The sequence below is a fragment of the Sinohyriopsis cumingii genome, chromosome 13 (genome assembly GCF_028554795.1).
Source record: "Sinohyriopsis cumingii isolate HCF-2022 chromosome 13, ASM2855479v2, whole genome shotgun sequence".
Taxonomy (NCBI): domain Eukaryota; kingdom Metazoa; phylum Mollusca; class Bivalvia; order Unionida; family Unionidae; genus Sinohyriopsis; species Sinohyriopsis cumingii.
Genome location: NC_142973.1, coordinates 71,933,070 through 71,959,244, shown reverse-complemented (window position 1 = coordinate 71,959,244; position 26,175 = coordinate 71,933,070). Strand labels below are relative to the sequence as shown.

The 26,175-nt window shown below is 33.9% G+C and overlaps 1 pseudogene across 1 annotated transcript in view; it reads right to left on the bottom strand.

The window, feature by feature from the left end:
* Nucleotides 1–26,175, bottom strand: part of LOC149785823 (H(+)/Cl(-) exchange transporter 7-like) — a 121,510-nt pseudogene that overhangs the window by 38,883 nt on the left and 56,452 nt on the right. The window contains exons 8-13 of the transcript XR_016413460.1: nucleotides 20,695–20,781; nucleotides 19,207–19,365; nucleotides 15,512–15,614; nucleotides 12,692–12,699; nucleotides 7,798–7,852; nucleotides 4,074–4,134 (exon numbers count right to left, since the gene is read on the bottom strand). The product of XR_016413460.1 is annotated as a H(+)/Cl(-) exchange transporter 7-like (transcript). The remainder of the gene's footprint in view (nucleotides 1–4,073; nucleotides 4,135–7,797; nucleotides 7,853–12,691; nucleotides 12,700–15,511; nucleotides 15,615–19,206; nucleotides 19,366–20,694; nucleotides 20,782–26,175) is intronic.

Here is a 26,175-nt window from a genome sequence, read left to right as displayed (position 1 = left end):
TCAACCAGGGACTTGTACAGATTAGAAACAACAATCAGTACTGAAATGCCTCAACCAGATTAGAAACCCCAATCAGTACTGAAATGCCTCAACCAGGTTAGAAACCCCAATCAGTACTCAGCCTGCCTCAACCAGATTAGAAACCCCAATCAGTACTGAAATGCCTTAACCAGATTAGAAACCCCATAATCAGTACTTAAATGCCTCAACCAGATTAGAAACCCCAATCACCACTGAAATGCCTCAACCAGGTTAGAAACCCCAAACAGTACTCAGCCTGCCTCAACCAGATTAGAAACCCCAATCAGTACTGAAATGCCTTAACCAGATTAGAAACCCCATAATCAGTACTTAAATGCCTCAACCAGATTAGAAACCCCAATCAGTACTGAAATGCCTCAACCAGGTTAGAAACCCCAATCAGTACTCAGCCTGCCTCAACCAGATTAGAAACCCCAATCAGTACTGAAATGCCTTAACCAGATTAGAAACCCCAATCAGTACTGAAATGCCTCAACCAGGTTAGAAACCCCAATCAGTACTCAGCCTGCCTCAACCAGATTAGAAACTCCAATCAGTACTGAAATGCCTCAACCAGAATAGAAACCCCAATCAATACTGAAATGCCTCAACCTGATTAGAAACCCCAATCAGTACTCAGCCTGCCTCAACCAGATTAGAAACCCCAATCAGTACTTAAATGCTTCAACCAGATTAGAAACCCCAATCAGTACTGAAATGCCTCAACAGGTTAGAAACCCCAATCAGTACTCAGCCTGCCTCAACCAGATTAGAAACCCCAATCAAGTAATGAAATGCCTCAACCAGATAATATATGCTGACCAAACCTTGTGAGATTCAGCATGAGTGAAAACAAGTAAATAAAAAGTGAGAAGGGCAGTGAAAATCATCACTACATATAAGAAACATTTTATTGAACTTACAATTTTAACAACTGATTAAGGATCAAAATGGGAGCATGCAAACTTCAACTACTGTGTATAAAATGTGCCAATTTATTTTATTCTGGGATGTAAAAGCTGTAAACCTTTACATCAGCAGACCTCTCATGGCAGCAGGTATGAATCACCTGTGAGGTAAATGTTTCTCTCCTGCCATATAAGGCATGATTGGTATTGCATGATATGCAATACAACAAAATTTATTGAATTTATTCAGAAGAAATATTTCTCTTTTAGCTAAAAACATTATATCCAACAAACTTCATTTTAATTTTATATATTTCTCTGTTAGTTAAAAGCTTTTGAAGGACAGAACGTGTTGTTAATCTATAACTGACAGAAAAAGTTGCGATAAAAATAGTTTATATTTTTGTAGCAATCAAATTTTGATTAGACGAGAAGTGTTATTCTATTTTGGAGCATTCAAGTTTTGATTGGCTAGGAGTGTTATTTTATTTTGCAGCATTCAAGTTTTGATTGGCTAGGAGTGTTATTTTATTTTGCAGCATTCAAGTTTTGATTGGCTAGGAGTGTTACTTTATTTTGCAGCATTCACGTTTTGATTGGCTAGGAGTGTTACTTTATTTTGCAGCATTCAAGTTTTGATTGGCTCGGAGTGCTATTTTATTTTGCAGCATTCAAGTATTGATTGGCTATAAGTTCTTTTCTGCCACTAAAAGTCTATATCTATGCTTCATGTTTTAAGATGAAATTAACAAGATTTAAATAAACACAAATGTTTGTCCCTTATTTGAGCGTTCTTCATGGGTCATTGTTTTAATTTGTTTTTAACTGGCTTTTGGTTAAATTGGTCAAAAGTAAAAGTGCTTTAAATCTTGTCATATTCATTAAACACCTTTAAAATGTTGTGTTTACGATAGACATATCCAAAATAGGAGATTTATTTCTTCATCTTCCCAAGAAACTCAAATTTTTATATTTGAAACTGTATTTCAGTTTCACAGCAATATATAACCAATTTAATTTCTTCTCACATCAAATAATGTGTTTATAAATCTATTAAAATCAATTTAGAGCCCATGTGTTGTAACATTATAAATTGTTTCTCATGTATGTAAATGATATTCATATATATTTAATCACAGTTTTTCTTATAAAAGTAATTTTACTTCAAAACTATCTGACATATTTTGGTCAAATTTTCATTGTTCTTTAGCTCAAATGTTCTTGTCATCTTTTTATGCTTATTTAGAGACTTCTGTAACATTTAAGGGTGTTAGAGAGTATATAACGCTATGTAGACCTCTGTGACATTTTAGGGGTTTTATAGCTGTTATGGTGTTATCTAGATAGATAGCTTTTGTAACATTTTGTTCTTGACTGTATCTACATTAGTTTTTATTCATGATGATAATTTATAATGATGATCTCTAGTCAAAATATTAGATAGCTAAAAAAAAATTACTTGGGTATAAAATTCTATTTTCATATATTGTGAATGTAGGTTACATAGGATCTATAAATAGATGTTATGTTTCTAATAATAAAACCTGTTAACAGCTTTGGGATCATTTCTCATTGGGTGGTCCAGGAGTCAGAGGGGTTCTTAAAAGAATTAAGTTAATTTCCATTAGATCACATGAATAGATATTTTGAGTGTGTGTGTGTGTATGATTTGGATTTTTAACATAGCTTTAACATTTTTTCAGTCATATCGCTACGATGTATGCAGTGTGGCAGTTCAAAGTGATGTCTAGCACTGAGGCATCATACCGCAAACATGTAACATGATGTCCCACCCAGTCACATTATCCTGACACCAGGCCGACCAGTCCTAACACTAACCTCTTAATGCTGAGCGCCAAGTGAGGCAGCTGTTAGTACCATTTTTGTAAGTCTTTGGTATGACACTTGGCCGGGGATCAAACCCACAATCTCCCGCATCTGAGGTGGATGCTCTAACCACTAGGCCACTGGAGCGGTCAGGTAATTTAGTTTGTACTTAGCATATACAAAAGGCAGACCTATTCACAAGGAGTCATTTAGGTAATGTGTTCTATTTATAGCACATAGTGGTTTTGGCACAGCCAACACAGCAACAGATATCATTAGGTAAAGGGTTAAATTAGGAAGATTAAGTGAATATTTTATTATGTGGTGATAGACATTTTCATACTGAAAAATCATTTACAGCTACAACAATCTGTCAATGTCTCACTTATTATTAGCATTTCCAATATTTTTTGTCAAATGTGTATTTTGAGATTCATGAAACTTTTCACTTTAATTTTAATGAATTTCTTTATTATAAATTTTAAAACCGATATATTACAATAAAACAAATATTTTACTGTTTTTGCTTGTAATCTTTCGGAAGCTTACATCTAATATCGATGTTTTAGACTAATGCCAAAAGTTAATGGCTTTACAAGATAAGTCAACCACTATGATACACAAAAATGGAACAATATTTTGCACCAGAATACTCTGGGAAAAAGTAACTGTATATATGCCTTGGTGGTTCAATAAAAAAAGTATGTTTACCATAAAATAAAAACCATTTTATTTTTATCATGGAGGAAGCATGGACTTCTGGTTCAAGGTGCTTCCATTATTTTAAAAGTTGCATCTAATGATTTGAGAAGTCAAGTTGTACATTTATTGCAGATTTCCCTGATATATCAACACCTATCAAATTCAGGTGTGAGAAGTAAAGTCAGACCGTTTTAAAATTTTGGATCTCTCTTGAATGGCTTAGTATTAATTTACCTAAAATGTCATGTGAATTGGATATTTGTACAATCAAATATAATCTTGTATTTTCTAAATTACTGCACATTTTTAAAAATATGTGTATTTTTTATATGAATGCCATATAATGTACTTATCTAAAATACTTTGTATATGTTTTAAAGTAGTATTATATAAATTTTCTAGTTTTTAATAGCTTTGACATTTTAAGACACCTCAACTGTAGATGTGTACGTCATACACTTGTAACTGTAGAAAACCTTCTACAAGATAAGTTTGTTAACCAAGTGAATTTCGTTTTTTTCAAATTATTATTATTATTATTACTGTTATTATTATTATTATTATTATTATATAACATGAAACTGTGGTCTCTGACAATAAAAATGACCTACTTACTTTTTCCTGAATACAGTCAGCTTGTAGCTGAGCACAACAAAAGCAGCACCAATTAAACCAGCTGCAAAAAAGTTTACAAAAACATATATGACTATGTCAATAATAGCAGTTCCGTAGATAACATGTCAATAATAGCGGTCCTTGTACAAGCTGTCTGATAGATACCATGTCAATAATAGAGGTCTTAATAAAACCTGTCTCATAAATACCATGTCAATAATAGTGGTCCTTGTACAAGCTGTCTGATAGATACCATGTCAATAATAGAGGTCTTAATAAAACCTGTCTCATAAATACCATGTCAATAATATATTTGTACAAGCTACAGTCTCATAGATACCATGTCAATAATAGAGGTCTTAATAAAACCTGTCTCATAAATACCATGTCAGTAATATATTTGTACAAGCTACAGTCTCATAGATACCATGTCAATAATAGCAGTCTTCGTACAAGTTGTCTCTTAGATACCACGTCAATAATAGAGGTCCTAATAAAAGATGTCTCATAAATACCATGTCAGTAATAGCAGTATTTGTACAAGCAGTCTCATCATTGACATGTCAGTAATAGTGATCTTTATACAAGCTGTCTCATTGATGGTGTGTCAATAATAGTGGCCTTTATACAAGCTGAATCATCAATGGCATATCAATAATAGTGGTCTTTATACAAGCTGTCTCATCAATGGCATATCAATAATAGTGGACTTTATACAAACTGTCTCGTCAATGGCATGTCAATAATAGTGGCCGTTATACAAGCTGTCTCATCAATGGCATATCAATAATAGTGGACTTTACATGAGCAGAATCATCAATGCATATCAATAATAGTGGACTTCATACAAGCTGAATCATCAATGGCATGTCAATAATAGTGGCCTTTATACAAGCTGTCTCATCAATGGCATATCAATAATAGTGGACTTCATACAAGCTGAATCATCAATGGCATGTCAATAATAGTGGCCTTTATACAAGCTGTCTCATCAATGGCATGTCAATAATAGTGGACTTTATACAAGCTGTCTCATCAATGGCATGTCAATAATAGTGGACTTTATACAAACTGTCTCATCAATGGCATATCAATAATAGTGGCCTTTATGCAAGCTGTCTCATCAATGGCATATCAATAATAGTGGCCTTTATACAAGTTGTCTCATCAATGGCATGTCAGTAATAATGGCCTTTATACAAGCTGAACAACAGATACTATGTGAGAAGAAAATTATGTTACTATGACTACTGCTATTACTATTACCACCACTACCACTGCTGCTACTACTACTACCACCACCACTACTGTTACTTCTAGTACTAGCATCAGTACCACTGTTACTACTACTAATACTACTACTACCATTACATTCTACCACCACCACAATCACCATCAAGACCACCAATACCAATATTTATGTAGTGATAGTTACATAGAGATTCATATGATCCGACATTCATCAAATAACTCAAACAGCATTAATTATTACGAGTGTCTTTCAGTACAGTATTTTGATGTTACAAGCTTTTTGCAATGAGTGGCATATTTTATTCAATTAATTTTCATAAATTTCAATTGAACATAATTTTCTGAGATTCTTTATATCATATAACACATACTTTGCATGGACATGATGCTGCAATGTGATACTATTCAATTAGTTAGTTTCAATCTAATATGTACACTTTGATATTGCTAGGTGATGCTACTAAATGGTAGGTCTCAATATAATATTACACTATGATGTTGCTATATGACACTGTTCAATTGCAGGTTTCAGTGTAACATGGACACACTATGAAACTGCTCAATGTTATGTCACAGTGTAACTGAACACTATGATGTTGCTATAATTGTGGTGTTGTTCACTGATATGTTACACTGTGGTATATAGCTTTTATGACATGAGGTCAGACACCAAAAAAGGTAACATAAAGTGATAGTATTTAAGATACAGGTACTGTATGTAATATCCGGTTCAACACTTAAAAAATGTCTGGCCCTGATATACATCTATATCCTCTGCTTCTGTGGTATGGTGTAGAATATTCATTGGTATTCTTTCAACCATAGAAAGTAGGCCACAGCAGCTGTGTATTTATGTGTAACTGAGCCTTATGTCCAGATGCATCTACAATGCACATTAGGTGGCTATAGGTTTAAAAAGATGTTGAAATTAGAGCAGACATCATCTTTAAGTATGATTCAAGGTGCTAAAGAAAAGGTCACATGTCCTGGTTGTGATGTAAAAAATACTTTTATGATACACTCTTAGTTTAAGTTTGGTATGGAATGTATTTAGAATTGAAGTTCAAGCACAACGTACATGCAATCAATACTTATACAATCATGAAAAATAGGTTGCAGTAACACAGCTTTGGTGCACAAAACTTGCTCATCCAAGCATGTACACTAAGGCTTATGTGAACTGTAGTAGTAGTAGTAGTAATAGTATTAGTAATAGTAGCAGTAGTAGAAGAAGTAGTAGTAGTAGCAGCAGTAGTTGTAGCATCAACTTTGCAATTCAGATAAGGTGGATGACACAGTTTTTTAAAAGTGTTAAATCCTGAAAAGTCAACCAGTATGAATTTGCAAAACATCCATGTTATTTTGAAACGCATTGATCAGTTTGGCTACAATGTGAAATTGCAAAGGAATAAGATCAGCAATATGATTTTTAAACCTGTTTTCAATAAATCCTGGAAATTTGGTCATAATAACCCTGTTATTTTGAATAATTCTGGAAAGCAAGGAACAGTGACCAAGCTCTGCATGGAGTAAGACACATGTCTACCTTATGAACCTTTACTTTAAGTTTTGTAGCAAAAGGTGAAATAGTATTGAAATTAAAGCCTGGACAAAATGTTTACCAATTTTAAGGAATTCTGAAAAGTAGGCCCCAGTAATAGTTTGGTGCATGAGACATGCTCATCCAAAATTCACAAAGTCTTTGATGTCAATAGGTTTAATAATGAGGTGTAACAGCCCAACTGGGAAGGAAATACCGTGTTTAAATTTTAATCAAACTATAAAATAGGTTGCAGTGACCCAGTTTTGGTGCTTGACATCATGGCCCTTCTTAGATGCACCTTGAGTGTATGTTTAGTGGCAATAGTTTAGAAGATACTGGAATAATTAAATCATTGTATTAGGTTGCAATAAGTCCTTGAAAGTGTTAGTCACAGCAATTGGTGCAGTAGTAAAAAAGTTATAATCGAAGAAAAGAGAACTGACAAGGTGATTTCTATATACCAACTGATTTGTTTTCTCATAATGGGAGCAAAGAAAAATGAAAACCTTCAAGGGATGTTAGGATTTTGGAACGCATTGCATATACAAAAGTTTTGTCTGTTTACAGTCTTCTGCTTGATTAGATTATCTGCACATCTTTTTTTGTTGTCATATACACACAACTGCACACAGTGTACAACCATATAGACCTACACACAGTGTACAACCATATAGACCTGCACACAGTGTACAACCCAGTCATTCTGCAACCATTGCATAATCAGATCTACCTATAAACTGTGCAACCAAATCTACTGTCACACTATTTAAGTTTTGCTCATAACAGCGAGTTCAAAAATGTAATGTTGGCCAAGATGTAAAGCAAGTGTTGTCATTACTATTAACTAGTACTATTACTTTATTAACTGTGCAATACATTAATATTTAAATAAATAAAGTGTGCATGGAAAACAAAATGTCAATTACTGACCTATTACACCCATTATGAGGAAGGCTGGGATCTCGATGAGATCAAAACTCAAATCCTGAAAAAAAGTTAGATGAAAAGTAACTAGAATCAATGTTGGAAGTGGCTGAAAATTAGCTTTTGTAATGAGATAAAAATAGTCCTTATTCAAAATGTATTTTTTTCAATTCTTGTTAAAAAAGTGAATGAAAAATCTCATTAAAAATAAGGAGATATTTTCATTGCCTGTATTAATACTAGATATATTTCATTGTGTGGTCCAAAAACATGATATTTTAACAAGTGGCAAAACCAAATGCTCAACTACACGTATATAGCTTTTGGTATCACAAAATGAAATATATCCAGTATTAACATACGAAAAGAAAATTTTCTTTTTATCATATATCAAACATTCTCCAGAACTGAAGTTTAGATTAAACTCATTCTTCAGCACACAACATTCACCGACACCCTTTTAGTAAACTCATCTCACTTTCAGGCATAAAAATATACGTGGCTTAAGAAAGCGGTGGGATTGGCTTGACCTGATCTGTCACAGTAAATTACATTTTTGTCATTTAGTAAACTTGATCCTATCTGAAAAAAGTGCAAGTCTGATTCAGCAATGCGTCAGAGTGGGCTATTCATTGTCAAGGAAGTAAGGGGAAATAACTGTATAGATATGCAAATGGCTCAAGTTAAATTAATTCAAAGATTTTCATGTCTGAAATGTAAGGCAGTTTCAATTTTTTTGTTCTAGCTCACAAAATACTCATTTTTGTTGTTGCAGATACAACTTTTGTAGGCACATACAATCAAGCTTTGAATGGAATGATGGGAAATCTTATATTTTCACATGTGAAAAAAAAGGATATAATTTTTCATATGTGCAAATATAGGAATGAAAAAAAGAATGAAAATTTTCCAATAAGTCTCTATATTTCACACTTAGGTATATAATATCTATTTACATATTTTAAAATCAAAATCTGAAGAAAGCAAGGCATAGTAGAGTTCAGCTCTTGCAGGCCTGTTGATGTATCATGTAGCTAGTCAATTTGGTGTTCAGGAATTGTATCCCTTAATGCCAGGCTAGGTCTACAGAAAATTCTCAACGAGAATTAAGAGCATACAACTGGTAAATCACCTAAGTATATGGCCAAGATTAGACATGGATTCACCACGGCAGATGTACAGTACCCTGCAGCAGACCATACTTTTTTTGTGGAAAGAAATATCCCAAGGACAGACCTTTGAGAGATTACTGAGTTTATGTATAGTTAGCCAGATTTAAAACTGGCCAAGCCACAGAAACTGTCTACGTTGTGAGCAAAATCTGTTTTGAGGAAAGTATTAAACCATCAATTTAAGGAGGTATCAACCATCCTTGCAATCAAGAATTTAAGACTAATTAATTATTCAGTCAGCACCAATATTCAACTTGATATAAATCTTAGTTGCTTCTTCAAAGTTCTAAATTTGGAATCAGACCAATGGAAAGTAATAACATCAGTATAGAGATCAGTTTTTGATGTTGAACATACAAGGGCAAGTCATTTATAAATGGTATGAATAATACAGGACCTAAAATAGATCCCTGTGGAACTCCTTTGTTGATGAAAATCAGTGTTATTTTAATGTAATCAATAACAACTTGCTGGCTTCTGTTGGATAGGTATGATTTGAGCCATGGGAGTGATAAATTAGAACATTTGTACTTTTCAAGTGTCCATGCAAGGATATTATTGTATTATATATTATTGTCAATTAAGTCAAAGGCCTATATGGTTTCAACCAAGTCTCAATTGTCCATTGTAAGCAACCATTCATCAATCAGTGTTTTTTACCACAGACTGATGAGATTAGTTTCATTTATATCCAGACTGGGATCAGTGAATTAAATGGTATTTAGAAAGATAACCATAGGTGTTTGGAAACTTGTCTTTCAAACAGTTAAGATATGGTTGGCAGAACAGATATTGGTATGTGATTATCTGAACTTGATTTTGAACCATTTTTATAAACTTGTAGAATGTAAGTAGCCTTCAGTTGAGATGGGAAGATTCCTTTAGCAATGCTTTGATTAATTATATAGGTAAGAGACGAAGCAATAATATCAGCACATTTGTTTAAGAAGAATGAACCTATTTGGTCCAATCCAGCCATTTTTTAAATTTAACTTTTTCAGTTCACTTACTACATCTGTACATGACAAATGGAATAGTGAATTGTTCATTTTCAGGAATCTTAGAAATAATAAGATGCTGTGACTTGTTATTTTTTAAATTAGTATCCGAGATTGAAATTCACATTTGTTACATTAATGAAGTACTCATTAAATCTGTGAACAATTTCATGCATATCATCAGCATTATTGTTTAATTTGGGATCTTACTGTTTCTATTTGGAGTAAAATCATTCTGAGTTTTCCACATTTGGATTTTCTGCCTTTGCAACAGATATTTTATAAAAATTTCCTTTTAGCCAACTGAAACATGGCAATACATGTTATGCCAGAGTTTATAGGAATGCCAATCCTTGATTTAATGAAAATAGTCTGTTATTATGTCTGGCTTCGTTGATTTATGTTGTAATTAGTCATGTGGTGTTTCACTCTTTGTTTTTAAAGGAGTGTTTCAATCCAAAACCGACTTCATAAAAGCGTACCATGTTTCAAGTGCTTCAGTGGGGTCTTCTACATTTTCTACATAAAAGAAGGAGTTTGCTAAATCAGATAAAAAGTTATCAACACTGAATTTTGGAAGCATTTATAAAAGATAACCTAAATAATTAAATAAACTGATGCACATGTGCTACAAATTGTGATACATTTGCCCTTGTTTTTTCGCCTTTAGGGTTTTGTGAATTACAATACCTTTATTTTGTTCTTTAAAGGCAAAGACTGTCAATTAAGCTACCTAATTTAGAATCACATCCTTTAAGCAAATAATTTAACAGAATCAAAGAACCAGAGGACAGACCAGTTTTCTTTTTCTTGTTTTGATTTTGTACACAATGACACCAGATATGAAAGAGTGTCATTTATTTGAGACTTCTCGGTAGACTGATATAACAAAAAGTTCTGAAATATGCCTCATGTTTTCTTACAAAGTCCTATTTACACCTCATCTACATCATGCAGATATTCAAAGTTCAAAAGTCCATCTCATCCACCACACTGAAATTTTCTAAGTACCAATATAACCCTTAACTAAGTTTGCTAAGTTTCAAAATATGTCTTTTCTTGCCCAGCATTGTTTTTGGAATATGCCTGTAATTTTCAAGTCTTAAGCAAAGGATGCCCATATTTCCTACTAAAATTATGCTTCTGGGTCCTGTACACCTGTAAAATTAACTTTACACCTTTAAATAGAACATATTACATTTCATAAATTGCTTCTGTACAGGTACAGTATATTGCCCATACTTTCCATAAAGTAGTGTTATTTTTTTTAAAGACCCAAAATGTTTCAGCTAATCAAATATATATCTGGTGTTTTAGTAAACCTGAACAATGTATCAGAACATCATGACATTTTGTTGAGCAGTTACATTTTAATAAAGTTTCTCTGTTATCACAAAAGATATTAATAATTGCACAAGTGTGTGAAAGAATGCTTGACTTAACACTTTCAAAGAATTGTGAATTTATATTCATTCCTTTCATTGTGAAAAAAAACCAGGTTTAAATCAATCAGGTTGAAAAACTATGACACCACAAGTGCATGTAGTCTTTGCCATTATCATCTGGTGCTTTGTACCTGCTCCATTACAGAAAGAAAGACTGAACTTTATTATGTATATTTAACTTACATTGTGCGTTTCATTTTTTTTCCTCATTATTATAGATTGCAAGGGCCTACCTAGTAACATTTATTTCGTAAACAACTTATTGCATAGCTAATATTTGTCTAATATTTGTCTATCATTGTAGGTTAGTTATTAAGATAATTATTAAATGTAAACAAGTTTATTTCAGTTTGAGTTACAGATACAGCCTTGTTTCTGAAATGTGAAGGTTCCAGAAATGAATTTTGTTTATAGTTGATGGAGTAATTTTCCATGAAGATGATGAGTATTTTCAGAAAATGGTAACTGTGACAGGTGACAAGTGCAGAGGTAAATAAATTGCTCATTCCTATCTTAACATCATGCATGTAATCAGTCTTATTGTTGTGTTCAGTTTTAATTTGAGAGGATTTATTTATTTAAATTGTTCATTGGAAGTGCAAAGCGCTCAATGATTTTGGACTAAACCACAATTTCAGAATTATTGTGAGTCCATTCAAGGATATTTTGGATTATATCACTGTGATACATAAAGACTGTTGGCACATTAGCCCAACTGAGACAACTGGCATACCAGCACATTCAAGGTTGGAGTTCATTTGGAACACCACTGGAATTCATTAGGAATACTCAATATGTTTAGACTTGTGACAGAGCTTTTAGCACTATTTGGGATTTAAATCAGAATACTGTAAGTTTTTACATAAATTTTCACTTTGTATTCCAGGGAAATAAATTACTTGTTAAATTTTACAAAACTTGTTTTTCACTATTATCTGTTTCTTAGTTTAAGACCATAGAGTTGTAACAATTTCCACAGTTACAACAATATCAGAATTCTTATCCTTTGTATCATCTATCACAATATTCGTAACAAGTCCAAGGCATGCATGATCCCAGTATTTTAACACAAACCAGGAAAGTTGTCACACTTTATCATCCAAGTCCAAACATGCATTACATCCCTATTTTAATACGAACCAGGAAAGTTGTCACACTTTATCATCCAAGTCCAAACATGCATTACATCCCTATTTTAATACGAACCAGGAAAGTTGTCACACAATATTGTCCAAGACCAAAGCATGCATTACATCCTTACTTTTACATAAACCAGGAAAGTAACTGGTCACACTTTATTGTCTAAGTCCAAAGCATACATTAGATCCAAATTTTAACACAAACCAGGAAAGTTGTCACACCTTATTGTCAAAATCCAAAGCATGCATTAGATCCCAATTTTAACATAAACCTCTGTTGTCACACTTTATTGTCAAAATCCAGAGCATGCATTAGATCCAAATTTTAACACAAACCAGGAAAGTTGTCACATTTTTGTCCAAGTCCAAAGCATGCATTACATCCCTATTTTAACACAAACCAGGAAAGATGTGTAGCAATGATGTCCCACCCAGTCACATTATCCTGACACCAGGCCAACCAGTCCTAACAATAACCTCTTAATGCTGAGTGCCAAGCGAGGCAGCTGTTAGTACCATTTTTATAAGTCTTTGTTATGACTCAGTTGGTGTTTCAACCCTCGATGTCCCACATATGAAGCAGATGCTCTAACTACTTAGGCCACCAGAGCTGCTGAGTGTCCATTATTATTATTATACCTGGGTATGTGGCTAAAGATTGAATGCAGCACAAGTATTACCGTACATATATTATGACTAATACAGTATGTGGCTAAAGATTACAGTTCAAGCATTATGTCTAATACCTTTACTGTCATCACCAGATTTGTCCAATTTGTCTGGAGCAAAAAGAGCAAAAAGCTTTTATAATACAAAATCTCTCTCAATCGATTGATCGATAGAAAATGAGGGAACATCTCAGTCACCATTCTGTCACCCTCCCCAAAACTAAATGTTTGGTTCATTTCAAGCCTATTCCAGTTATGTCTCATGGAGTTACAGTGTATGTTGCAATAAAGGCAAGACTGTTTATGATAGGTATAGTCTCATAAATTACCAAATTTTCCAATAATTTTAAGTAGCAATAAAATGTAAAACATTGAATTTCTTTACTATTTCAGTATAAACCTATGTATACAGCACATACACACTCATGCAGAAAATCAGTTTTTTCTCAGATGTAGTGATAATTATTCCTTAATATTTTCAAACAGTGCCATAATGAACTTCAGTCAAGCCAAGAATATCCTCTTTATATGTATTGTGTTCACTGTCAACCATCTTTCCAATAGAAATGATAGTGATACCAGTAAAAAGCTGCCATGTTGTTTACATCAATGCCAGAATTATCTGGCAAAAGAAGGCCACTGAAATGCTTCATTTATTGATGTACAGTTACAATCGTGAAAAGTCAGTATCTATTGGACAATTATATTCATGTACAGTTACTGTTATGTAAAGTCAATATCTATTGGACAGTTATACTGATGTACAGTTACTATCATGTAAAGTCAATGTCTATTGGACAATTATACTTATGTACAGCTACTATCATGTAAAGTCGATATCTATTGGACAATTATACTCATGTAAAGTTAATATCGATTGGATAATTGTACTGAAATAGTTTAATTTTGTTCCATTTATTTAAGGTTTATTTTATGTATAACCTCTTTTCTAATTTAAGTGCAACAATTAATTTATCATCATGAAGAATGTTCTTGAATGGTCTATAATGACATTTTTGCATGGAATATTTTTACAGCAGAATTTGACAGCTTGCACAAGCTTGTTTCCTACTGGATTATGACTGTGCAAGTTTGTTCATTACAAAATTTAGGCTTGCATAAGCTTGTAAATTACAATATTTAGTTTTATTCTTCACAATAAACTTAAAACATGGCCTTCACCTATAGTTAGTACAATAGGAATCATAACTGTGTAAGGAGTGACACCCTGAAATGACTTTCTGGACTACAGTCTCTCTCCCTTCTCCTCCCCCCTCCCAGTTAATGACTTGTGCCTTCACATTTCCAAAACACACATGCATATCCTAGCTGCATGAGACAGTTCATGCCTTGTAAAAGAAATGGATTATTTTACCTTGAAGATTGGAAATATCTTTTTATCCATGTTGTCTCCCCCTCCCCATGAACATGAAGTTTAAGATTTACATATAAAAATAATTTGTTTGTCTTCTAAGGCTAATAACAACCTAATGGAAAACACTTAAAAATGTAAATTCAAATTCCACCAATAACCTGCAGTGGGAATGCCACAGGGATATCAATTTTTATGGAAAAGTACCAAATTTCAGTTTTGGTAACAGAAACAGTGGCTCAATAAACTGTTTACTTTATTATAACTAGAATGGAAATCATTTACTTTCTTAAATTGGGAATATTTAAAGCATTGCAAAGTTTGCCTACTGACATGAACATATTTGTACCCACAGTTATTGGAAACTTCACCAGTCTGCTTTATTTTACTTAAAGCTACTTATAATTATTTGCCTTTATTTACTCATAATTACTTATTTTTGTGTTTACATAAAAATTACTTAGCAAAAAAATTAATAAGTAAAATATTTTTTTATTAAAGTTTTTACTCAGTAATATTTTACTTTGCAAAAATAATTACAAATATATATTATTTTACTGAGTGAAAAGATGACTATGTAATAAGATTTTACTTAGTATAATAATTACTTAATATTACTTGAAATTACTTGCAATTACTTAGCCATTTGACAAATTTTTACAATTATTTTACTTCTTTTGAGTAAATGAAATACCAGTTTTGAATAATTACTAGTACATTTGTTGGAGAGCAGTTCTCCTTTATTATAGCATTCCTCAAGCTATGTTTACCAAATTCTGAATGTAGCTATCTGTCCATGTGAACTAATGCATCATGGTGAGAAGAAAATGTCCACCTTGTAGTGACATAACATAAATAGGTAAATATACTATACATAGTCATCCCAATAAAAACCACATTTAAGAAATATAACCGACTTACCCTACCATTAAGGCGAACAAGGCCAGGTGCTTCCAACTTATAAGGATTGCCATGGAATGAACTGAGCAGGAAGTTTGTGAAAAAGCTGGCAACCATGGCTGAAAGAAACTGCACATAAAACAGCACTTGAATATATATATAAACTCTTATAAATGTTACAAATAGTTAAATAGTGATTTTATTCCTAAACAACAGCTGAAGAGAAGAAAAAAAAGCTATTTATACAAGATGGCAGTATTTAAATATTTTGGCTGTTTTTGAGATAGCCAGTATAAAATGTTTTGATTGGGCTATTTTATAGATGTTTCAAGAATAAAAAGTGATTTGATCTGGTCTTTTATAGAAGTTGTCAGTATAAAGTGGTTTGTTAGTTGGCTGTTTAACAGAGGTGGCCAGTATAAACTGGACTGACCTGACAGATTTATAGAAGTGGCCAGCATAGTGGTTTCATCTGACTTTTATGGAGGTCACCAGTATAAAGTGAATTCATTTACAGAGGCAGTCAGTATAAAGTGAGTTCATTTACAGAGGCAGTCAGTATAAAGTGAACTCATTTACAGAGACAGTCAGTATAAAGTGGGTTCATTTACAGAGGCAGTCAGTATAAAGTGGGTTCATTTACAGAGGCAGTCAGTATAAAGTGGGTTCATTTACAGAGGCAGTCAGTATAAAGTGGGTTCATTTACAGAGGCAGTCAGTATAAAGTGAGTTCATTTACAGAGGCAGTCAGTATAAAGAAGCTGATTATCATTAGAATGACTTTAGACTATATGTATAATTTGTCAGCCAGTAGAGGAGGCCATGTTACCATGGAAACCTTTAATGAAACAGTAGAGGCAAATGGGATAAGCAAAATTGTATAAATAACTAAATAATGAAAACAATTGCTATTCTTGTGCTTTTCAAAATTTCTTCATTGTTATTAATGCCCATCTAGAGTTTTACTAGTTCTATAAAGTTTCAAAAAGTTTTCTACTAGTGAATAAAGGGCATTGTAAATTTTAAAGAACCTTCAATTGTATATTAACCATGCATACAATACAAATATTTTCAAAATAAGTGTTATTGATATGTTATCACTTTCATTTGTAATAAAGATCCTAATTATTGTACAGACTATATTCCACAGACAGACAAAATAATGTAGTGGAATTAATTTCAACTATATTTATATTTCTCCAATATTATATTTTTCTGCTTTACATGATGTCACAATGTCATTAACAAAATCACCAGCTGTTTTTACAGATGATGGATATGAGTACTGCAAATGTAAGATCACTGTTTTTACACATGTATGACATGAGTGCTGTGAATTGTTCATCATTTGACATGAGTACTGTGAATAGTACATCACTGTTTTTACAATACATATGACAGGAGTATTGTGAATGGTACATCACTGTTTTTATACATGCAGGATAAGAGTACTGTGAATAGTACATCACTGTCTTTTACAATACATATGACAGGAGTATTGTGAATGGTACATCACTGTTTTTATACATGCAGGATAAGAGTACTGTGAATAGTACATCACTGTCTTTTACTATACATATGACAGGAGTATTGTGAATGGTACACCATTGTTTTTACATGTGTATGACAAGAGAACTGTGAACGGTACATCACTGTTTTTATACATGTATGACAAGAGCACTATGAATGGTACATCACTTGACAGGACTACTGTGAATGGTCCATCACTGTCTTAACAACACATATGGCAGGAGTACTGTGAATGGTACACCATTGCTTTTACATGTGTATGACAAGAAAACTGAATAGCACATCACTGTTTTTACACGGGTATGACATGAGTACTGTGAATGGTATGTGAATGGTACATCACTTGGCAGGAATACTGTACACAGTACATCACTGTTTTACACATGTATGACTTAGTACTGTGAATGGTACATCACTTGACAGGAATGCTGTGAATAGTACATCACTGTTTTACACAACAGGAGGATTGTGAATGGTACATCACTGTTTTTACACATGTATGACACAAGTACTGTGAGGGATACATCACTGTTTTATACACATTTATGACATGAGTACTGTGAATGGTACATCACAATTTTGAACACATGTATGATATGAGTACTGTGAGTGCTACTTTACTGTTTTTATATGTGTATGACAAAAGTACTATGAGTGGAACATCACTGTTTTTACATGTGTATGAAGAGTACTGTTAAACATCACTGTTTAACTGTCCTCTTAGTAGCATTAATAGGATATGGTTGATGCTGTAGATTATTAACCAATGGGTCAATGAGTACTGTTTTTCAATATTTATGACATAATTACTGTGAGTGGTACATCACTGTTTTATACACATGTATGACTGTAGTACTATGAATGGTACTACACTGTTTTTACACATGACATGAGCACTGTGAATGATACATCACAATTTTTACACATGTATGACATGTGTACTATGAAGGGAACATCACTATTTTGACATATGTATGACAAGAGTGCTGTGAATGGTACATCACTGTTTAACTATCCTCTATGTAGCATTAATAGGATATGGTTGACTCTGGCGATTATTGAACAATGGGTCAATGACCCCAACCTTTGGTTATGGTATGCAATCTTGAATCAAACATAATGTGCAGAAACCATTATTTTCATATTAGCATTGCCATTACTGCAACCTACCATTCGGACCCCATAATAAGTAGGCCATCAGAAAGTTTGGTCAAGGAACTTGTTCTAAAAGAAACTGCAAAAAAATAATCACTGTCACAATGACCTTGGATTTTGACCTTTTGACACCAGAATCAATAAGCCTTTTCATACCTTCAGTGCAAGCCATCCAGAAACTTTAGGCAAGGTAAATGATCTAAAACTGAAGTTTATGTGCAGTAACCACATTTTTTTTCTTTCATTTACTCTGGTCATGGTCATTGAACTCTTGAACCTAAAATCATTAAACCTCATCTACAAAGTAGGGACCTGGTATGTGAAGAATAACTGTGCAGAGGCCATGTTTATTCTTTCAGTGACTGACCTTGCTCTTTGACCTTTTTAACCCCAAAATGACAGGCTTCTTTATTACCCATAGTAAAAACCATCAACAAGGTTTATAACTGTAAATGTCTTGAACTCAAGTTATTATGCACAAATTAGTTTATTTCAGTCACAGTGACCTTTGACATTCTTAACCAAAACTGACATCTTCCTTAATTAAAGATAAACAACTTTCAATTGTGAGGAAGCCAGTTGTGTTTTTCCAATCACTGTGACCTTGACCTTTTATCATTTGACTCTCCAATAGACAGGGTTTTTCTTACTCCAGTCTGGTTAACTTTGCACCTGACAACTCAAGTTATTTTGTTATGCTGAATCGATTTGTCTTTCTTTCAGTCATTAACCTGTACCATTAGCTTTTGACTCCAAAATCAATTGGGTTCTTCAGTGCCTCAGATGGAAGCCATTTACAAAGTTTGGTGTATGTAGATGGTGAACAACTCAAGTCATTGTCCATTAACAAAATTGGTAGTAGAAAGATGGCAGGTATCATAACATAACATGTTACACCAAACAGCAAGTGTTAAATGAGAATAAATATATTTATCAAACTGAATAACATAATAGTCATGTAATAAATTAAAATGGATGATAATGCTCATTTCCTCAGTTTTTTGTAGCATTCCACTTGGCATTAAAATCTACTTACAATTCGCCATGTCAGTTCCTGACTCCAGAAACTGGCTGCCTCCTCTACACTGAACAGTGTTCCCCCTACTGGAGCCCCAAAAGCTGCTGCCACTCCGGATGCAGCACCAGCTGCGACAAAGTCTCGAATATCGTGATCATTTCGGAAGCTCTCATAGAGCTAAAATTACACAAATTTTATAATTTCAGTAAATTAATATACTTTCAATGGTGTAAATTTTTGTAGTTCATGAAAAATCACATGCCAGCACCTAAATTCATGCACTGCAGGAAACAAAACTTAATTCTTTGTATTGATAAATAATTGTTCATCGGGTTTTAAAATACTTGATTTGTATTACCCATGATAATCAATAAAAATGGTAACCACAAATAATAGTCCATTTACATTACATGTCATTCATATGGTGGGATGATACGACTGAGTTATTAATTCCTTCAGAGTTTAATTCTTTTATTCCCAGACCAGCTTCTATGATAACCCAAAATACAAGTATTCCTTTGCCAAGCCCAGACCATCCTACAGGCATTCCTAAATTTCCCTGAGCCCAGCCATGCACAGCTTCTATGATGTCCCTTGCATACAAGTATTCCTTTGCCTGACCCCAGACCTTATGATGCCATCACCATACAGGCATTCCTTTGCCTGAGCCAGGCCAATTCCCTATGATGCATACAAGTATTGAAACTAACAGCAGGATTATTTTAGTTAGAGCTACATACTTCAACATGATTGTCCTAAGTCTTCCTTTGCAATACCCAGCCCTATGACCCCCTGCATACAAGTTTTGTCTTAACAAGAGAAGGATTATTTACAAAGAGATGATTATTCCTGCATAGCCTTCTTTTGCCCAGCAGTGTTCTCATGATGCCCACTATTCATGCATAGCCTTCTTTTGCCCAGCAGCGTTCTCATGATGCCCACTATTCATGCACTGAGCCTTCTTTTGCCCAGCTTCATTCATGCATAGGTTTGGTCTTTCTATGCCTAGTCAAGCCCATATGATTCCCAGTGCATACAAGTATTAAAGCCAATAACAAAAGGATTATCTTATTAAGAGTTAGCATGTTTCAGCATTAAATGTTATAATCTTTCTTTATTCAGCCCAGCCCCTACGATGTCCCCCTGTCTGCAAATATTTAAGCTAAAAACAGATTATCTTACTGAGAATTGTTAATTACTGCATAAGCCTTTATCTGCCTTTGCCAAGTCCTATGATGATCCCTGCATTCAAGTACTGAAGCTTATGACAAAAGCATCATCTGAGAGCTGATGTATTCTTAGTCTGCCTTTGCCCACCCCTACGATGACCCCTGCATGCAAGTATTGAAGCTAAATTAATAGGATTCTCTTACAAAGAGTTGTTATGATGCTAACGACATAAAATTACATGTATTCAAGTTAATACAAAATTATTTTCTTACAGAGAGTTGTTATAATGCTACATGCATACAAGTATTCAAGTTAATAACAAAAGGATCCTCTTACAGAGAGTTGTTTGTTCCTGCATAGTCGAAGTCTTCCCTTGCCCAGTCCAGCTCCTATGATGCCCCCGGCATGAGCCATGGGACCTTCCTGAAAATAATGAACTGATGGTTCAGCATATTTATAGGAACATAAGAAAACTGAATGAAAATGTTGTAATGAGTACCATACTTATTTTTCTCCATTACATCCTTTATGACACCATTCCATCAAAAAGCTATCATTAGTAATGATTTTTCAACTTTATGCCCATTATTACACCATTCAATCAAAAAACTGCAAGGAGTACTGATTATTTTCCCATCGTACCCTTTATTACACTATTCTTTCAAAAAGTTGTACTGAGTACTGATTTTTTATCCAATATACCCTTTACTGCACCATTCAATCAAAAAACTTGACTGGTTCTAAATCTTAATTGAAACTATTCTATCCAATCAAATGACTGTATATGTTAATTTTTTAAAAAAGTTTTGAGTCAGTGTTACATTTATAGGCTCTTACAAAAGTAACAAGAAGAGTGAAGACAACAAGCTTTGTACAATTTAACAAATAATTTATTTCCCTAGAAAAACAGGGTAAAAATGAATCAAATCCAAAAATAATCCAAGAATTAAAAAATAGAAGTCATAATAATAACAAGTCCTATTGAAACTGAGTTCGAATTCTGATGAAATCCACAATGGAAGGCAATAATGTAAGCTGTGGTCAGCATCATACTGATGTTTTAAGTTTTTTTTTAATCACAAAAAATAATATTCCAGTGTTTGAATTCTGTGTAAATTTTGATAACTGTCCTTGTCCAAGAATTAATTTAGAGCACAAGTATTTCCAGGTAAAAATAATCTCTTGGAATCCAAATAATTTTAAGAAAAATTAAAAATTAAACTCAAACTGTTCACAACAAAACATCTTTAAGACATTAACCCCTGGAGCTTTCTGCCATTTTTGCCTGAAAATCGAGTAGGAAACATTTTGAAAGCTATTTCTGAACAGACTCGAAAACACCAATTCCCCAGTCATCATTCAATAACATACTGCCTAGTTGTCTTAGAAACATCATTTTTCGTTGGCTATTTGACTCGCGCATGAGCAGAATGGTAAAAGTTGGACTTTTTTTTTTTTTTTTTGCTAAACGGAGCCATTATTTTTGTATGGAGACCATTGTTTATTCCAAATGCCCATCTTATCCTACTTTTTGCAAAAGCTCATCTGTCTGTTTGCAGTTCATACCGGTTTGCCTTAGATATGAGACCAAAAAGTCTAAAATCCAGACACAAAATGGGATTCTGACCACAGGTGAATTTTGCGTTAAAAGTCGGGTCCAAAAAATGAGGTTTTTCTATCTGTATTTTGTAGTGCAACTAGATATTCCAGATTATTTGGTGTCATTGTAGAGCTACATCTGTCTACCTTTTTAAAATACCACCCACTTTAGGGTATCATGCATGACCATCACGCTACTGAGCTCAGCAGTAGGCTACTACCTCCTGCCCCATAAAGTCGTCGCTAAGGGTTAATGTGTTAAGTGTCAATGGTTTAAGGTCCAACTGACTAAATTCTCTATAGGAAACAGTTATGCACTAATTTAAGAAGCAAACCAGATTCCATTATGAGGGTCACATGGTATTGTTTCTATAAGCTTTTTACATGCCTAACATCACATACTCCCAGTATGGCCTTGATTTCACTTTATGAATCTACTCTTAGAGAAAGAATAAAAAATAAAAAGTTGTTTACTTCAAGGTTAGGAACTAGGTCAGCATTAGATACAAAGTTTTTATTATTAGTGTTTACCAAAAATAGGTTAAACTGAACTGAATTTCTGGAAAATGTCAAATCCAGTAAATAAAATTACATTTAAAATAGCATGTAATGGAATATTTAAAAAATTTAGAACTAACGAGCAAACAATTAAATTAAATCAAATATAAATTACATTCAGATTCTCATCACGCAATCTGGGACACATTTTGGCTGCCCGATCCAATGAGTCAAGTTTTTTTACCATAATCTTTCTGAGTGAAAGCAATTTTGACTGAACCAAATAGGACCTATCTTTCCATTAATTTTATTTCCAATTTAATGAATTTGTTTTCTTACTTTTAATTTAAAAATAATTTGTTTAATTAACTGTATATTCAGTCATACATGTCTGAGTGGAGAGAAAAGACAATTTCAACAATAATTGTGAAGAAAAAAACAGGAACCTTCAGCTAAGCACCCACCACAACCCAGACATTCCCCTGCAGCCTCTGTGAATGGATGTGCCCATCACATATTGGGCTCATCAGCCACCAGCATGCGTGCAATAGACGTGAACATCCCCCTTCCTAAATATTTGCAAGCGAAGTCAAGCCAATGACAAACAATATTTAATTGTTAGTTTTATAAAAAAATCTTTTGTTACATGCTATTGTAATGTAACAATGTACCATATTTTTGCGTATATAAGATGCGTCTTATATAACTATTTACTTACCCCGCACCCTAAGTGCATCTTATATTTGTGGGCATCTTATCTACTTATTCTTTTACACAAACTCAGTCAACAATTTTTATAATAAACATTTACTAAAAATACAGTCTTGATTTAAAATCAATCTATTCATCTTCATCGTCATCAGTTTCTGCTTCAAATCCATTGAAACTTTCATCAAATTCACTCTCATCACTGAATACCTCCATAGCCGCTGCTAATCGATCCTCATTGGCATCAGTGGTATCAGATGCAGCCAAGTCATCGTCCAAAGAACTGATATCGGCGGCCGATTCTGGAATTATCCCACACTTTCCGAAGCCATTGATGATTGTTGTTGTTTTCACTTTCTCCCATGCCCGGAGTACCCAATTACACACCTCTACGTACGTTGCACGATGTTGTTGACCAACTGGCATGAAGGTGTGCTTACCGCTAGTCATCCAATGTTCCCATTCCTCACGAACAAAAGTCTTAAATGGATAACTGACGGCAACATCCGTTGGCCGGAGCTTACAAGTCAACCACCTGGTATAATGGCTATGTGGGCTCCAGCACTGTTGATGTGTTTCTGCACAGTTGTCTTCTTATGGGCAGCCATCGCATCGAAAATCAGAAGAGACTGCTTCTTGAAAAATCTGCCTCTTCTTGTTCTGAAGCACTTATCCATCCAGGTCTGCATCACCTCTGTATTCATCCAGCCTTTTTGATTGCAGACAACAACAACTCCAGCTGGCAAAGTTTTTCTGGGCATGGTTATCCTTTTAAAGATAACCATGGGTTTCAGTTTTCCTCCTGCAGCTGTGCAAGCCAACAAAACAGTTAAGTTCAGCTGTATGTGCCCGGACTGCAAGGTTGTTCCATTTCATTAACATGTACACCCAGTTGACACTGCCACAAAAGTCCATCATGTTCATTTCTGTAGCAATAATTCGAGCCTCGAGTTTGATCGATATCGTTGAAACCACACGGTTACTGTCACGTTGCGAACGTACCCAGTTGACAAGATTGTCTTCCAAGTTTGGCCTTCTTGCCTTTCTACCTCTACGAGCTTGTTTCCTTGGATTCATCTTCTTAAGCTCCTCCTCCAACTTCGAATCACGTACATTCTTCTCACTGCAACTAAATTCTCTTCCAGAAGCTCTGTTGCCATGCTCCTTGGCAAACCTGAAGACATCTAATTTAAATTCGGCCGTACATGATTTTTGCTTCATCATCGTGAAAATTGTATAAATTTTATAAATGCCCAAGAGATTGATCACTCATTTATTTATAACAAGAGACTGATCCCATGTATACCCTATATACCGGTATGTACTAGCCCCAGCCGCTGAAGCCTAGGCCAAACGGCCTAGAGAAAGTTAAGATCAAATGATAACTGTCGCAGCTCTGCCTCAAACAATTCTTTGAACTCAAGCCAAAATGGTCAATGAAGCCTTGTTTACATCAGGTGAGTGATCGAAACATTGGAGATATTTGCGTTTATGACAAAGGAAAGTATCGGTAGCCACTTTGATGCACGTGGTTTGAAAACGGATGTTTACCTGTACATATTTGAACAAAACAACACACAGAATCATTCTAAAGATTTTATTAAACTTTATTGGAACAATAATGTAATAGAACTTAACAAAATAATATTAGATACAGATCAATACTGTAAGTAACTTATAAGTTATTAAAAAATCAACGCTATGTCGCCTGTAGTCAATATTGGGTTTGCTCAGATCAGTAGATGGCGAGGCCGAGTGTGTCTTATATTTATGGGCGTCTTATTTAAAACATTTTTTACACAAATTGTCAAAACCCACGTCTTACATATGGGTGTGTCTTATATACGTGAAAATACGGTATGCTGGACTTGATCTTGAGTTTATTTTTGCTTCATCTGATTGACTTTTTTTATTTTATTCATTGTAAACAACCAATACATTGCTAAATTGTTCTCTCTGTGTATGGGCTTAATATCAGGATAATTATTAATAGCAGAGGTAAATATTCTATTTGGGTAAAAAGTTTGGGAGTTTAAAATTCTTGGATAGAGTCCTTCACAGGAATTTATACGAATTAAATCCTGGAATTATATTACTGTGATTCAATAAAAGACTGTTGACACCACTCTACAAGCTATAACAGACACGTCATCGCCTTCAGTTTTGGGTTTCTTTGCGATTTGTACTGAGTTTTAATCAGAACTTTAAATAACTAGTACTTGTATCTGTAATTCTTGGATTATTTTGTCATTTAATTAACAATACAATATGTGTGTGACTTGGATTTTTAACGTAACCTCTTAATGCTGAGTGACCAGCGAAGCAGCTGTTAGTACCATTTTTATAAGTCTTTAGCACGACTCAACTGGAGTTCAAACCTGTGACCTCCTGCATCCGAGGCAAATGCTCTAACCACTTGGCCATTGAAGCGGTCCCACAATACAGTAAGTTCTCATTTCTCATTTTCACTTTGAATTCAAGGGAAATAAATTATATTTGTTAAATTTTGCAAAGCTCGTTGTCATTCACTATTTTCTGTAACAGTTACTTATTTTATGAGCATAGACTTGTAGCAATACTTATATATACAGGTGCAAAATATGACACTTCCAATGTTCTCATTTGATGGTCAGAGGTGGACATTACTATATTTGTCTGGAGCTTTTAAATAAAGTAATAGACATAAATCTTGGTATAGCTGTACATCATGATCTGATGTTGCTTGACACTTTCATGGGCCTTTTGCAAGGCCAGTCTCAGGTCAATATAAATTTTGTCTAATCCATCACTTTGAAGCTGTCACTAAACATCATGGAAAGAAATTTCCGCTGAATGATTATTCTACTGTAAAATCATAGCTTGAGATTGCATCATACACCTAGCAAGTGTGTCAATAGCATGGTCCTATCAGCAAGCTCAAAGACATGTGAAGTTTAATCAATTTTTATCTTTTGACTGTATCTTTAAAGTCATTGAAGGAAGTTTAATTCAAATCTTTTGGTATTTTTAAAT